The 16,385-nt window shown below is 44.2% G+C and overlaps 1 protein-coding gene across 6 annotated transcripts in view; it reads right to left on the bottom strand.

Moving 5' to 3' along the window:
- The window catches only part of MSRA (methionine sulfoxide reductase A), a 250,933-nt gene that overhangs the window by 119,405 nt on the left and 115,143 nt on the right, over window positions 1-16,385 (bottom strand). The window lies entirely within an intron of this gene.

The following is a 16,385-nucleotide window of genomic DNA, read 5'->3' as shown; positions in this document are numbered from 1 at the left end:
GGCTGATAAAAAGGTGTTTAAAGAACTGAAAATATGATAATTAAATGAGTTTCGGGGCAGAAAATGGAACTGGGAGCTCATTTTCACTTCAGTTCCGTGATTGCCACTTTATTTTTCCCCACCATCCCCACGAAGGACCCTGCAGTGAGAAGAAGTGGCTTGTTCGTCCTACACCTGAGGCTACTGTAGCAGGAGGTGATTTGGACCATGGAATCATGGAATGATTGGGATTGGAAGGGATCTTAAAGATCATCTCATCCCACACCCCTACCGTGGGCAGGGACACCTTTTACCATCCCAGGTTGCTCCAAGCCTTGTCCAACCTGGCCTTGGACACTTCCAGGGATGAGGCAGCCACAGCTTCTCTGGGCAACCTGGGCCACCACCCTCACAGGAAGAATTTATTCCTAATATCCCATCTAACTCTGCTCTCTGTCGGGTTAAAGTCATCCCCCCTTGTCCCATCTCTGATGAAGATCAGAAACGATGCCAGGATGCATCCAGGGCTCTGCATTTTGATTTCTTTAGTTCTGTGAAAAAGCAGGGAAAGACCTCTTTTGTTCAGTTACTGTCAGCAGTTTGGAGAGGGAAAAATCCCTTTACAGCATCTGGGATGCTCAGGGCTCTCACCCCACAGAGCTGGAGCCACCACAGTGGTTGTTGTGCAAATTCTGCTTAGGGAGAGTGGAATTCCTCATCCCTGGGATCTCACCCCCACTTAAGTGATGCCAAGGAGCTTCTTAAGGACACTGGGAAAAACGTGCTACTCCCCCAGACAGTCCACAGGGCACATGCTGACTGCTCAAAGACACCCTCACACAGCACCAGAAATTCAGTGTTTTGTGCTGTGCAGGACTGGGAAGACTTGGCATGACAAGTTTGCTTCCCTGCTACCCAGTTTTTCCTTTGTTGTTGTTGTTTGTTTGTTTTTTTTCCTGAATAGATTTTGCTGTTTCCACTTCTTAAATCACTGGATTTTCCCATGTGTGCAGGGATCTGACTCCCTCTGAGAGCATCATCTCGGTAATGGAGACCAAGGAGAGACAAAAGAGCTCCTTGAAATTCCTCCTTGATTCCAAAAGATTCTACTGGTGGCTTTGAAGAGGGGGTGGTGGTTTGCTCACTTAATTTTCAATTAATTTTAATCATTTAACAAGAATGTTATATGAAAAAGTTTAGACCTCAAACTCGGACTAGGGGACTAATTTTTAGATGACTACTAAAAATAACTGCAGTGAATCCGACCCAAAAGGCAGATGCTTATTTAAAAGAGGAGAAATTGCGCTGGAAGAGGGACACAGAGAGAATTCACAGGGAAAAAAAATAACCATCAAGTGAATCTTTTGCCTTATTTCTGCTCAGTATAGTCCGTGCTGACCAGAGACCAGTTCATGACAAAAATATACCACTAATAAATAGTGAATTACTCAGGAGATAAAAATAAGTAGCCCAGAGCTCTGAACCGGGGTCTGGGTGCACAAAGTCCTGGGAACAGATCAAACCCCCGCTGACGCCTTTCTACACCTCCATGACCCACATTTGAGATCAGGTCTAAAAAAAAATAAAAGCAAGTAGATCAAGCCTGAGAGCCTTTATAATAAATCTTTACAGATATTTTTTTTTCCCCTCTTTCTTGTAACCAACCTTTTAGACGTTATTAATTCTCACCCCGGTTTTAATGAGTGGCTGTGTCACTGCTTAACCTCCAGAAGTCACCTAAAATGAATTATTCCTGATGATTAATTCTGCTGGAATAAGCCAATAAGAGTGACCTTTATTTCAGCCACTAATAAAATTAATTAAAAGGAATTCCAGTAAACAGTGGAGTGCTACTTAAACAAAACAAAAAATATTTTTCCCTTTTTTTTTGTTTTTGCTAATATGTAAATGTCATAACTCACATTAGACCACTGAAATCTCCTGTTTAAAGCTCATGACCATTCTTTGTATTTGAGCATCCATTATTTCTATTCAACCAGGCCCAAATCAAGAGCTTTAAACTACAGGTCACTTGTATCCTTTTTTTATATTCCATTTTAAATGGGAGCATTTAAGAAAAGCAAAGAAGGGATTTTAATTCAAGTGAAACCAGTATTCCTTGACATTTAGTCATCCCAAAAGAAATGACCAATTTGGATGCTCAAAAGTACCTAAAAGACAATGAAGGGGGAAAAAAGTAATCTGTCCCCAGGATGACAGAGCTGCAGGGCAGCCCCTGTGTAACCTCCATCCCTGGAGCTCTTCCTGCTTTGACAAAGCCACTGATGGCCTGACTGAGGGTGGAACATGGTCCTGCTTTGGATTAGAGTTTGGAGCAATGACTCCCAACCAGAACTTCTCTGATTCTAAACCCTGACACTAATTACGGTCATAAATTACAGCAAGTTCTCATCATTCTCCATTTTAATTTCTGGACCTTTTCTGGCTGAGACAGCATGGCTGGAACACACAAAGAAACTTTGGCATCTTAGTTCCCTTCAGCAGAATTTAAGACTATGACTTTACTTGCAAATAAACAGTCCTGGGAACATCCCCAGGTACTGGGATTTGTTCTCTTCAACTGTAAATCGTTGGAATGGTCACTCCATGGCATTGGTCATCCTGTAAATGTCTCTCTCCTCTCCCTACAGATGGAATGTAGGCCAGGTTGGACAGGACTTGGAGCAACCTGGGCTAGTGGAAGGTGCTGGGGTTGGAACTGGGTGAGCTTTAAGATCCCTTCCAACCCAAACCATTGTGGGATTCCAAGCAAAGACAGTCAAAAGGAAACATAAAACCCGACAGAAAACAGGGAACGAAAACATGAGCTGAGACCTCCAATGCTGGGAATGCCCACAGTTATTCCACAGTCACACAGGACAGGGATGAGTCCCAGGAATTGCCCGGACCTGCCCAGTAGCATCCAAGGGGTAAATGAGGTTTCCATGACCAACACCAGAGCTCTGCTACAGCTACAACCCTTCCAGCCCAACACCCTTAATTCGGGATTCCTAAAGCCTGAGACTTTTAGTCCTACAGGTCCTTTCCCTAAAAATGGGAGTTACAGGGTAGATTTAAATTGGATATTGGGAAAGAATTCTTCCCTGTGAGGGTGGTGAGGCCCTGGCACAGGTTGCCCAGAGGAGCTGTGGCTGCCCCTGGATCTCTTGAAGTGTCCAAGGCCGGGCTGGACAAGGCTTGGAGCAACCTGGGCTAGTGGAAGGTGTCCCTGCCCATGGCAAGGAGTTGGAACTGGATGATCTTTAAAGTCCCTTCCAACCCAAACCACGCTGTGATTCTGTGATTCAATTCCACGATTTTATGATTCTGTGATTCCCTGTGTGTGCTGTTTAATCTCTGTTATATTTTATCATTCCCTAATCCTGCCAGAAGTCTCAACTCCACTCTGCCCTGGACCAGCTGTTCTCATTCACATGAGAGACTCTCCTCTATAAACACACTGATCTTGTATCAAATGCAGACTTAAAGGAGGGATTAAAAATAATAATAATAATAAAAAAAAAAAAGAAGCAACTTTCATTTAGCAAAGCTTATAATAAAAATTAAAAGATGTTAATAAATACTGTGTCTATAAGCTGGTCTAAATCTATCTAAAATGCCCCGCAGTGAAGTCTTACATCAGTTATTATTGAAACATTAAATGCTTTTCTTACAGGCTTACAGCAATCAATTTAACTTTCAGTCATCTTGCACCCATATGTGCTGCTCCTGTTGATGAAATGGCTATTAATAAAGGAATAGATGGCTATGAATTAAAGCAAGCTCTACTTAATCACATTAATCCAGAGTATGTTAAAGGCTTCAATTTTCTAAATAATTTTGGGCTTAATGCCTCTGAGATGGGCAGACTGCTCTATTGATGCAGCATCTGGTCCAATTTGAGCTGCATTGTGAAGGAGGAATTGTCAGGCCCTTGCAAAAATAAGGAAGACTGACAGTTTTAGGGATGCAACCAAAACTGCTACAGCTGAGACAAAAGATCCTGCAAGATATTGAAAAAGGGCCTGGGACAATTAAAAGGCTGCCCCTGCTCTGCAAATGCAACTGGGCTTGTTCAGTGAATTGTGTATGATTAACTTACTCCTCCTGATGGGATGAGAGCTCCCCACACTTATCCAGAGCCGTATTTTCCACTCATTGAACATCCAACAGCTGCTGCTGTGAAATATGTTCACTTACCCATTACATTGGGATACCAATTAGGGAGGAATTATTTCACCACCACCAACACCATCCTTGAAAAGCACAAATTTCTGGCTTTGGGATTTTTTTTTTCCCCTGAGCATGTTTTTTTTTTATTATTATTATTATCACTTTGGTTCTGTTAAGGTGGTAATTTTACAATGAAATAAGAGTTACCTTGGCTTGTAGCACTGAAATGCTGCCGTGTTCAGTAAAGGAGACACAGGAAAAGTGTTTTAAATACTTCCAGGGGGAATAAAAACCCTCAGAGGAGAATTAGTTTTTATAAAATTTTTGTAGAATAGAGATTTTTCAAACCCAATATTCATGGAAGGTCATCAGTGGAGGGGACAACACAGTACAGTCCAACCACTGGGAAAAAAAAAAAAATATTACCATTTCTATTATATCTAATATGTCAAAATTACACAAGTTTTAGGGGCAGATATTTTCTCAGTAATTGGATTTTAAATGAAAAGTTACTTCAATGAATTTAGTGCTTTTTCACAATATATGTAGGTTCTGAATAAAGCCACTGAGTCACATTCAGCAGAGCTGTAAAAACCTCTGTCTGAAATTTTATTTCAATTAAAATCCATGTTTTAATTGAATATACAGAGCAGGTCTGGGGGGCACACACTGCATCTACTTTTTAGTATTACATATTGTAAAATCGGGACAATTTGGACAATTCTAAGGAAGATTTAATACCAGAGCATCTCCCTCTGCATCCTACAGAACCAGAGTGGAATCAGAACTTTAAAAAAGATTAAAATTATGTTTAATGCAAAATGTGCAGATACATCGTTCCTTTTCAGCTGAATGAAACAATTTAGATGTATAAATATAAAAATATCTGTTAAAATTCTCTATGACTACAGGAGATAAAAGACAACTTTAGATTTCCCCTTGCTGCCTGTGCTTTCCTCCAACACTCAGTTCCAGAAAAATCCATATATCCATGGATTTCAAAGTGCTTTAGAAGATAAGATAAACTACATCTCCTTTTTATGGGTGAGGACAAGAGGCAGGAAGAGCTGAAGGTTATCCAAGTCAGCCTTGGAGCCAGGAATAAAAGGGAATCAGCTGAGCCTCAAGGCAACAGCCCAGCTGCGGTGCTCCTGCTCCTTTCTGCAATCCCTCCTGCTCCAAAGGGCTGCCAGGCAAATTCCAGCAGGAAAACCACTGCTGAGGGATGTGAAAGGGAAGAGCAGCAAAGGGGAGGGAAGCAAATCCCAACCCAGCCTGTGGGGCTGCATGAGAGATTCTGTCACCCCTGTGCAGCGTGAAGGGAATGAAATAGGAATATCTCCTACTGCATCCAGGGATTTCTAGGAGAGGTTTCAAAAGGGTTTTTTGGGACCAGCAGGAAAGAGGGGGGTTCTGCCCCTCTGCCCCACTCAGGTGAGACCCCACCTGCAGAGCTGCCTCCAGCCCTGGGGAACAACAGCACAAGGACGTGGAGCTGCTGGAGAGAGTCCAGAGGAGGGCACGGAGATGCTCCCAGGGCTGGAGCCCCTCTGCTCTGGAGCCAGGCTGGGAGAGCTGGGGGGGCTCACCTGGAGAAGAGAAGGATCCAGGGAGACCTTGGAGCCCCTTCCAGAGCCTAAAGGGGCTCCAAGAGAGATGGAGAGGGACTTGGGGCAAGGGATGAAGGGACAGGACACAGGGAATGGCTTCCCACTGCCAGAGGGCAGGGATAGATGGGATATTGGGAAGAAATTGTTGGCTGTGAGGGTGGTGAGGACCTAGCCCAGGTTGCCCAGAGAAGCTGTCGCTGAATCCCTGGAAGTGTCCGAGGCCAGGTTGGATGACGCTTGGAGCAACCTGGGACAGTGAAAGGTGTCCCTGCCCATAGCAGGGGTGGGAACTGGATGATCTTTAAGTTCCCTCCAAACCCAAACCATCCTCTAATTCCGTGATTCAAAACAGGTTTTGTTGCTGGAGTAACAAGTACCAAGGGGTAGTTCAGGGATTCTTGGAGGAGGTGAGAAAAGGAGTTATTTTTTGAGAGCTCTTGGAAAATATTTGAAATGTTGAATCTGCTCCTTCTGAAACACAATGGGAGCAGGAGCTCTAATAGCTGAGTTGTTCCTCAAACTCTGGGCCATTCTTGTGATGAAGAGCTATTAAATAGGCCTAAGTACAAATAAATAACCACTTGTCATGCCAGTGATATAAAAAGAATTCATTTCTAGGTGTAACTCTATGGCAACAGCTTTTGTGAGCCACTCTTTGACTCTGCAGCAGAGCTCCTGCTTAACAATTCAAATGCAGAAAGATGAGAAGGACGCGAAAAGCAACTCAGTGAGATCCCTGCTCACAGCTCAATTGTTTTGATGAATTCTATCCTCACACGTTATATGAACGTATCATGTGCAGACAAATTCTATTTCATGGTAACAGTGAGGCTGCATGGAGAGAAGTCCATTATCACATGGAAAATAAAGGAATTAGGGAAGAATCTGAGGCGATAAATAGATGAATATGCAGTGAGACACTTGGCTTTCCACTCAGTGGAGCTGCAGAATTTGCCTTCCAGATCTGCTGTGACACAAGTTATTCCTGCCCTTTGAGTAGATCCAAACTGCCTGTTATGAGAGCACAAGCAACAAACCGCAGTTTCTCTGTAAAACTCTTTGCTATTTAATTAATGACTTTGTTTTCCACAGCCACCCTTCGAGCAGGCCAGAGAAATCATTCTCTTTATGATGCAAAGTTCCACAAATCCCAACTGCTCCACGAGAGAGACTGCTAATCAGGAGAGACTCAGGGATGGAGCGTGTGAACCTTTGGGAAAGACTAGGAGGAGTATTTTTGCCCGTCACGGTTAATTAGATCTGAGAGGGTGGAGGCTGGAACCAAAATTTTGCACAGCTTTGGTGTGACAGCCCTTGGTTCAAACACCTGCTCAGCAAGTTTGAAGTCTGGATCCCAAATGACTCTCAAAGTAAGAGGCACGTCCACTGAAAGCATCCTGATCTGGGAGATGCTCAGGAAGCGCATTCGTTTCTGGTCCTGATGAAGCAACGACACTGCTGAGCCACAAATGTAAGGTCAGAAAATCATAAAATCATTTGGGCCGGAAAATCCCTCTGGGATCGAGTACAACCATTCCCCAGCACTGCCAGGGCCACCACTAACCCCTGTCCCCAAGTGCCACATCCACACAGTTCTTAAATCCCTCCAGGGATGGGGACTCCACCACTGCCTTGGGCAGCCTGTGACAAGGTTGGACAACACTTTCCATGAAGGAATTGTTCCAAATATCCAATCTTAACCTTCTCTGGCACAGCTTGAGACCACATCCTTTCATCCTGTCCCTTGTTCCCTGGGAGTAGAGCATGACCCTCATCTGGCTCCACCCTCCTGTCAGGGAGTTGGGAGACAGTGAGAAGGTCCCCTCCAAGCCTCCTTTTCAGAATCAGTCAGGTTGAAAAAGCCCTCAAAGATCCAGTCCAACCATTCCCCCAGCACTGCCAAGGCCACCATTAGCCCCTGTCCCCAAGTGCCACATCAACACAGCTTTTAAATCCCTCCAGGGATGGGGAATCCACCACTGCCCCAGGCAGTTCCTTCCAATCCTTGACCACCCTTTCTGTGAAGAAATTTTCCCTAATATGCCATCTAAACCTCCCCTGTCACAACTTGAGGCTCCCCCCTCCTGTCAGGGAGTTGCAGAGAGTGAGAAGGTCCCCCCTGAGCCTCCTTTTCTCCAGGCTGAGCCCCTCCAGCTCCCTCAGCCACTCCTGGTGCTCCAAACCCTTCCCCATCTCCATTCCCTCCTCTGGACACCATAAGCCAGGTGGGAAACTTGTTTGCTTCTACTGACTGGGGCAATCTGAGCAGGGAGAAGAAGGAGAGAAAGAAGGAAAAGGTCCTGGAATTCATTCTCATGGTTAACAGCTGGTTTTATACACCTTGGAGCAGCTTCATGCCAGACACACCGTGGCAAACCAAATTTGGCACTTCTGCTTTTCCCTGTGCAAGAATCTCACCTGGTTTCCTTCTTTATCCAGGTTTCCATTTTGGATTATCTGTTGCTGAGTGCTCAAAAGGAGAAGGAAGGAAGTCCCCTCCCCATTCATCCAAAATCTGACCTGCTAAATGCAAAATGGATCCTACTTTCTTTGTGCTTTCCATCAAGGTGACTAAATTAAGCTCAGACTAAAGACACCAGATCCCAGTCTGTACTTTTCCACTTGATTTTACCTTCACCTAAAGACTTGTGACTGGATCCCAAAGGCAGCTGGGACACTGCACCGTGAGAGAAGAACTCATTGCACATTCCTCCTGTCTTTGAACATTTTGGAACACCTGCAGAAGGGCTAAAGTGTCCCTGAGCAGAGAGGAAAGAAGCAAGAGAGAAAATGAAACCATTTGTCAAAGCAAAATAAATGAAGCAGTGAAAAATAATGGTCCCATCTGCACCTACCACTGGTTCGGGGTCAGTTCTGCTGAAGTCAGTGCACTGCCAAAAAATGAGAGGAGAATGGAATAGAATCCACAATCCATTCAGAAAATAATAATAATAATAGTAATAATGACAACATTTAGCACTCTTCCAACGCTCTGTAGCTTCAGAACACTGCAGAAACAGGGCAAGATCAGTGAAAATGGAATTTCTTTTTCCAAGACTTGTTTGCTCCTCGGTAGCCACTTTTTTATCTTATCATTGTATTAACAGGCTGAGACAAATCTCTTCCTGATGCAACACCATTGACATCAGCAGAATTATGCCCAGGATCAATCTGACTCCCATCTATTACTTCTTAGTAGATGATAAGAGTATAATAATAGTGTTCCATTTGACTTGGAACAAAGAATGTTCACAGCACTCGGCACACGGAATGACATGATTAAACCCTGCATCCTTTCCAAAAAAAATCTCAACCACTATAATTATAGCAGAAAAAAAAAAAAAAGGGGGGGGGAAGAGGAAAAAAAGAAGTAAAGAGTGAAGAGTGTGTAATCATGCCAGTTGATGATAATCCAAACTTTCAGTTCAGCCCATGGTACCTGTCACCTTTCCAGGATGAATTAAGGAAAGTTACAGCCAGGATAAATCACGACCTTCTTAATCCTAAATCATGGATCACCTCCTAGTGGAAGGTGTCCCTGCCCACGGCAGGGAGTTGGAACGAGATGAGCTTTAAGTCCCTTCCAACCCAAACTATCCTGTGATTCCATGACTAACAAAACAGTCTGGAGAGTTTCCTTTACTCCAGAGTCTCCTTTTGAGGGGGAAAGTGTTCTTTTATCTCCAGGAGGCAGGTAACTCAGGGCTAAGCTGAAGGGATTTTAGAAAGGCAACCAAACAATAATTTCAAGCTTTGCAGTGATGGAAACTTTTACCTCATGCTGGAATCTCTTCTAACCTTTATAGTTAAAGAGATGTATCTTAGTCAAGGCTGCCAGCTCTGGTGCATGTTTTAGCCTCAGTTCTTGGTTCTCCTGTTAAGCTGCTCTAAAGCTGAACAGGACCAGAGAAGCAAGAGAAAACAATTGCTCCAGCTCCCTGCAGCAACTTGATGCATTGATGGCTGTAAGGACCTGAAAGGATCTCCATTCCCACTGCCCAAAGAAGGATTGAACTCCAAAGGAGGCACAGCAGGGCAGGCAGAAGTGTTATGACGTGGCCATGGAGCCTTTCTCCCCAGACAGCTCTCTAGAGAGTTCCATAATCTGCCCACTTAGGTGAGACCCCACCTGCAGAGCTGCCTCCAGCCCTGGGGAACAACAGCACAAGGACGTGGAGCCACTGGAGAGAGTCCAGAGGAGGCCACGGAGATGCTCTGAGGGCTGGAGCCCCTCTGCTCTGGAGCCAGGCTGGGAGAGCTGGGGGTGTTCACTTGGAGAAGAGAAGGATCCAGGGAGACCTGAGAGCCCCTTCCAGAGCCTAAAGGGGCTCCAGGAGAGCTGGAGAGGGAATTTGGACAAGGGTCTGGAGGGACAGAATGAGGGGGGATGGCTTCCCAATGCGGGAGGGAATAAATCCCTCCTTGGGAGGGTGGTGAGGCCCTGGCCCAGGTTTCCCAGAGAAGCTGTGGCTGCCCCTGGATCCCTGGAATTGTCCAAGGCCAGGTTGGACGGGGTTTGGAGCAACCTGGGATAGTTGAAGGTGTCCCTGCTCATGGCAGGGGATGCAACTGGATAGTTTTTAAGGTCCCTTCCAACCCAAACCCTTTCATGGTTCTATGATTCTATAACTTCCCTAATGGACAGAACTACTCCCTGCTCCCACTTATCGCTGAAAGATTTCTTTCATCTCCATGTAGTTGTCCCTGGAAAGTTTTTCATTGGAACACAGATGACCACCCCTTAAACACAAATAGGTTCAGTATCCTCCAGTAAGGTCAAACTTGACCCTTTGACTTCCTCAGATAGAAATGTTCCTACCCAACAGCAGCCAAAGCCAGACCTCTACTGTGACACCACACGCTCAGCAAGCTGACCACGGGCTTTTGGGGACAGAAGAGCTCTTCTCCCCACCTCTCCAGAGGTGCTACAATGCCTGGAGAAAAGGAGGCTCAGGAGAGACCTTGTTTTGTACAAGTACCTGACAGGAGGATGCAGTGAGGTGGGTGTCAGACTCCTCTCTCAGATCACAAGTCACTGGATGAGACAAAATGTCCTGAAGTTGTGTCAGGGAAGGTTTCTGTTGAATATTAGGAACATCTTCTTCATGAAAAGGGTTGTCCAGCCCTGGCACAGCTGCCTAGGGCAGTGGTGGAGTCCCCATCACTGGAGGGATTTAAAAGCCATGTGGATGTGGCACTTGGGGACCAGGGGTTAGTGGTGGCCTTGGCTGTGCTGAGGGAATGGTTGGACTCGAAGATCTCAGAGAGTTTTTCCAAACTAAATGATTCTAGGAACGGAAGCCACAAAGTGCTCTAGTACCAGTAACAGGTCTGCAGCTCCCCTTTCCATGGCTGACAAGATTCCTGAGGAGAGGGATCATCACCATCCATGTCATGCTCCAGTAAACCCCAATAACAGCCTGGGAACCCAAGTTCAGTTCAAACTGCTTTCCTTTCACTCACTTCCTCCTCCAAACCAGGCAATGCCACGTCTGTACACACACTGAGATGATGGCTTAGCATATTCATTAAAATTCTCTTGAGGTTTGATTTCTCCCAGCTGTCTGCAGCAATCTGGTGTCTTTTCTCTTAGTGATTCACTTTGGGAGGAAAGGACCTTCTTTTTTTTTTTTTTTTTTCTCTGCTTTATCCACCAAGGTCACAATCCACTCTAAGTCCAGCATTGAAAACATTAAAACCCCTTTCTTTAGTATTTTTGTTCTGCTGCTGTACTATTTTTGCAGAAAGCAAACCTTATAGAGCTTATGGAAATGTGACATTAGAAGAGAATCACTCGAAGGCATTTCAGCTACAATTAACATTTTTCACTCCTCGGAAAGAAAATAAAAATAGTTTCTAATTGAATCACTTGACTGAATAAACACTGGATTAAACCAAGAGGGGAACTAGCAGACAAAAAAATGAGGTTATCCACATGTCAGGGCTGGGTTTGGGTTTTCCAGGCAGATTTGATCTGCGTGGCAGCATTGGGGGTGTATGAACACTCTGCCACGATGGACTTCTGTGCTCAGTCATAGGGACAGAAATGTCTCCAGGCACGAACTCTGGGCACATTCAAGGAGACAAAGCTGGCCCTTCCTTCCTTCTTCTTCCCAGCCAGAGCATTCCAAGGATCCATGGGTTTAAAAGGGCTGGTTATGGATGTCAGTGTAGACAACACACCTCAAAAAGATTGAAAGCAGAGCTAGGGCAGCCCAAAGAGTCCACCGAGCCTTTCATTTTCTAGTAAATACAAGTCTAAGCTTAGTCTGTGAATACAGAGAATCACGGAATCCCAGAATGGTTTGGGTTGGAAAGGACCTTAAAGATCATTTCTGAAGAGCTCCAAGTGGGCTTTATCCAAAGCTTCTCCTCCTTCTGACAGGTCTAAGGTCACTTTGTCTAATTCAAAGGCTGAAATGATGCCACTGATGTGGAAATCAGGTTTGCTCTTAGTACTGTTGGAATTAGATGATCTTAAAGTCCCTTCCAACCCAAACCATCCTACTGCTGATGCCATACGATGTGCAACCAAGAAATGAAATCCCTATCTTCGTGCCAAAGTGAAAGCCTCCAAAGATGTTCTACAGAAATGTTTCAAAGCAAAAACAATTCAGAACAAAACAAAACAACAGAAATTGATATTTTCAGACTTCCTATCGTGGATCTTCTCTTCGTTTTTTTCCTCATTACCTTGGTTTTTCTCCCCTTTCGAGCTCACCTGTTGCTCTGAGCTCTCCTGATGGTGCAGAAATGCAACACATCACCACGGAAGACATAAAGAGTGTCAGTAAAGAAAATTTTTGCTCACTCCACAGAATAAATACCTCATTCCCAGACATGTCAAGCTGCCACCAAACAACCTTTAGTCTAAATACCATTTCACAAGTTCTCTTGCAAACTTCCTGCACAGGTTCAGTGCTGGAGTTAATGAAATCACAATTTCCCCTCCTATTTGCGAATGCCAGAAATAAAATCGTATTGAAGAAGCAGATAAACAAATTAATAGGGAAAAGGTCATCAGTGATTATTAAAGACTAAATCATTAATACCTGGAAGCTGGGAAGGTAGGAAGATGGAATGGAATCATGGGCCGGTTTGGGTGGGAAGGGACCTTAAAGATCATCTTCTTCCACCCCCTGCCATGGACAGGGACATCTTCCACTATCCCAGGTTGCTCCAAGCCCCATCCAACCTGGCCTTGGACATTTGCAGGGATCCAGGGGCAGCCACAGCTTCTCTGGGCAACCTGTGCCAGGGCCTCTCCACCCTCCCAGCCAACAATTCCTTCCCAAGATCCCATCCATCCCTGCCCTCTGTGAGCTTGAAGCCATTCCCCCTTGTCCTGTCCCTCCAGGCCCTTGTCCAAAATCCCTCCTCCGTTTCCTCCATCTTTGATCTCTATCCCCATGACATTCTTTTTCTTCTTGTTTTCCCCTATTTTACTTTTTTTTTTGACTTCTTGTATCAGTTTGCACAAGATACTTCAAATATTACACAGCAGAATGGTTCTCGTGGACAGGAACTGCCACAGGTGACCCCGGTGGAGTTCCCACCTGCAGCAATCCCGAATTCTGGGAGCACAGTTTGGCAGACTGAGGAAACCGGCTGTGTAGCTTATTTTTATTTCACAAATGTCTCCACATTAAAAAACAAAAAGTAAAAAATCCCCACCGGCCACAATAGCAACAGTGAGCTTTTTAATAACATCATTTTCACAAATACACCATGTTCTGATGCTTAAAAAAAGAAGCACCTTCAGTTTTCAGGCCCAGTGACGTGGGAACATCCCAGCCTGATCCTGCACGGGGTCTCTCTTGAAAATAAAAGTCCTTTGGGAACTTCCTGGAGGCTCCAGGTCAGAAGACTGTCTCTGACTTTTTCTGTAAATGGCTCTTTCAACCTCTGGGGCTATCACATTTTCATCTTATATATATCTTTAATAAAACCAGGAGATGAGAGAGAGATGGAAACAACACATCTCAGTGGGATACAATTCAAATAAAGTTGTTAATAATAAATAATATATTTAGTATTTATACTGGCTGCTACAACCTGAGCCTGTGATTATGGGCAAGGCTGAGATAAATAGATGACAGGAACAGAGGACAGCAGTGGATTTGAAATTTGCCACGAGGCACAATCAGGCATCTAAATAATAAATATCACTTTGGTTTCTTGGAGCCTGAACCAGACAAGATATTAACCCTGAGAAATCAACTTCTGAAATGGAAAAGGGAGCTCAACCTTGATTAAAGATGCAGCAGAGCTCCCTAAGCAGAGCTGCTGCCTTCCCTCGTGGATGAAGAGCTTTTTGGGTTTCAGGCAAAAAATATTTATTCTGCCCTTTCTTTTTAAATTCTGAACCAGGCTCCATTTCTGTATCCTGGATTTTAAGGTGTAATGAAGTTTTCTTGGTCAATAAGAAGCTTTTCTGTCAAAAAAGAACACGTCAGTAATGTCAGTGTGGGCAATTTTGGAGGTAGAGCTGCAGGAACTGGAATTTAATGCATCTCTGGGAGTTCTGGTTGCCAAGGTTTTAATGTGGCAGCAGCAGCTGTTCTCACCTTTCCAAATGATTTTTTTGAAGTGAAATTGGTACATTCATTTTATTTCATGACCTGGCAATTGGTATCAAGGACAAATGATAGTTTATGGGGTTACATCAAGGTTTTGTCTGCACTTCTGGGAGGATTCCAAGACAACATTCTCATGATTAAAGAGACAAAACTTATTCTAACTGGTCTAGTTAATAAAAATTACGTATTTTCTACAAAATTCTGGTTCTTCCACTTGCTACAAAAAAACCACACAAAACAATAATACCCACAGTACATGACATTAACTTTGATCTCCACAGTATTTTGTACTTTGTCTGACCTTTCCTTCCCTCCTCACAGGTGAACTGGGAAAAAAAAAAAAAGGGGAGAGGTGGAGCAATTGGCCAATCATACCAAGGCACAGATCAAGGGCATGGGGAACACTGATATTCTTCACAGTCATTAAAATTCCTATATCCTGTCCTTATATGAAAAAAATTTAAAAAAAAAAAGAACAGACAAAGGCACAACGGGAATCCATTCTCTTGACAGAGATTTAATAATAGAAGAAACTGTTCTGAGCCATTCTCATTACAGCTTGGAAACTTTAATCTTGTGGTCTTCGTTCCTGCTCATGAAAACCTTCAGATCCCTTTTATAAGCCTACAGAAAGTGAAGGGAATGTTTGTAGTTTGATTGTACATTTAAACACGTTGGAGAGGCAGAGCCATGTTGGAACAGTGTTGTGATATCCAAAGGAAGGGTTTTATAAGCAAGGTAAGGCCCTGTCTCAACATAAGGACAGTCACTGAGTTGATCCCAGGGTTGGAGCCCCTCTGCTCTGGAGCCAGGCTGGGAGAGCTGGGGGGGTTCACCTGGAGAAGGATCCAGAGAGACCTGAGAGCCCCTTCCAGAGCCTAAAGAGGTGCCAGGAGAGCTGGAAAGGGACCTGGGACAAGGGATGGAGGGACAGGACACAGGGAATGGCTTCCCACTGCCAGAGGGCAGGGAGAGATGGGAGATTGGGAAGGAATTGTTGGCTGGGAGGGTGGGGAGGCCCTGGCACAGGTTGCCCAGAGAGGCTGTGTCTGCCCCTGGATCCCTGGAAGTGTCCAAAGCCAGGCTGGACAGGGCTTGGATCCACCCTGGACAGTGGAAGGTGTCCCCATGGCAGGGTGTTGGAACAAGATGATCCGAAGGTCCCTTCCCACCCAAACCATTCCATGATTCCATGATTCTATGGACATGCTGATGGTTTGTCATAGGACATTCATCTGTGTTTTGTAGGGAAGGGGAAACCTCAGAAGGCAAGAACTATTTTCCCATATTCATTTGTTCTATATTTCTATTAATAAACTGTGAAAAATGCCAGTCAGATTTTCAGGGGTCACCTTTAATGACCATATTTTTTAATGCATAAATATGCAAAATAAGCTCCACATCACAAAGCCAAACCCTCCACATGCCTTTCCATTCTTAAACCACCACGTGCCAACCATCAGCCTGGTCTGGGCTCATCTGGTTGTCCCGCCCTTCTCCTTCCAGCCTAAAGATGAAGCGGAGATGGAATTAACTTGGTAAATCACCAAAGGCAGAGGAGGTAACAGAGCAAGAAATTAATTTTGCCTTTCTCCACTCCTTTCCATCAGCTATTTCCAAGTCTTCTGGATGACCTTTGAAAGCCAAGACCGGGAAATCTCGCATAGAAGAATCAGTCAAAAGACTAATTGATATGCAAGAGGCAACACTGTCCCTCAGAAAAACATGGGTTTGCTGCTTAGGAAATATGAAACAACCTCACAATCAACTATTTTATGTAACTCAAAGCAGAAAACCAACTCCACGTGGAATACTTTCATATTGAATTGTTAATTATTAAGATTTGTGATTTGTGTACGAGAGAAAAAGCTTCAGAAAGGTACTGAGAGTTGTCTGGGTTATAAATTGGTTTAATCTGCTGTTATGTTCACTAAGCCTTCTAACTAATATCATATAATAAACAGACATATTCATTTTTTTCCCTTAAATTACAGTCACTGAGGATAAACAAAGAAAACAACTCAAAGCAAAGCAAAATGACCTG

Source organism: Empidonax traillii, unplaced genomic scaffold (genome assembly GCF_003031625.1).
Source record: "Empidonax traillii isolate 1590-97213 ecotype Southwest subspecies unplaced genomic scaffold, ASM303162v1 scaffold1060:size1239554, whole genome shotgun sequence".
In the NCBI taxonomy this organism is placed as follows: domain Eukaryota; kingdom Metazoa; phylum Chordata; class Aves; order Passeriformes; family Tyrannidae; genus Empidonax; species Empidonax traillii.
The sequence above is the reverse complement of the archived record's forward strand: the minus strand, read 5'-3'. Positions and strand labels throughout refer to the sequence as shown.